The sequence below is a fragment of the Dendroctonus ponderosae genome, unplaced genomic scaffold (genome assembly GCF_020466585.1).
Source record: "Dendroctonus ponderosae isolate FM_Combo_2020 unplaced genomic scaffold, Dpon_F_20191213v2 Dpon_F_20191213_2, whole genome shotgun sequence".
NCBI classification, from domain to species: domain Eukaryota; kingdom Metazoa; phylum Arthropoda; class Insecta; order Coleoptera; family Curculionidae; genus Dendroctonus; species Dendroctonus ponderosae.
The window spans coordinates 18307962-18308305 of record NW_026018165.1 but is presented as its reverse complement, the minus strand read 5'-3'; the positions used below and the strand labels follow the sequence as shown (position 1 = coordinate 18308305).

The following is a 344-nucleotide window of genomic DNA, read 5'->3' as shown; positions in this document are numbered from 1 at the left end:
CAAAGAGAAGGACGTTGCTGAGCTGAAGCCGGAAGCGAAAGAATCGCTTGGCAAGAAAATCAAGAAGCAGTGGCAGCTGATTCTAAAAGTGCTCCAACTGGTATTGAGGACAAGCTCAGTGCTTTACAGCCGCAGAACTCAAAAATCCTGTTTTCCAGATTGTATGCGCCCTGTGCTTCGCCTTCTTCTTCCAACCAGCCAACCAGTCGGCAAATATTGCGAAGCATCATCTGGAAGAAGTGGGTTTAATCTTCTTAGCCTTTGTCGGTTACATGCACATCAATGTGATTTTCATAGTTAGTCGGTGCATCAAGGACAAAATCCCCTTTAGGTAAGTCGCATCC

The 344-nt window shown here is 45.9% G+C and overlaps 1 protein-coding gene across 2 annotated transcripts in view; it reads right to left on the bottom strand.

Annotated features, from left to right (window-relative positions):
- LOC109545324 overlaps positions 1 to 344 on the bottom strand; it is a 4041-nt gene that overhangs the window by 910 nt on the left and 2787 nt on the right. The window lies entirely within an intron of this gene.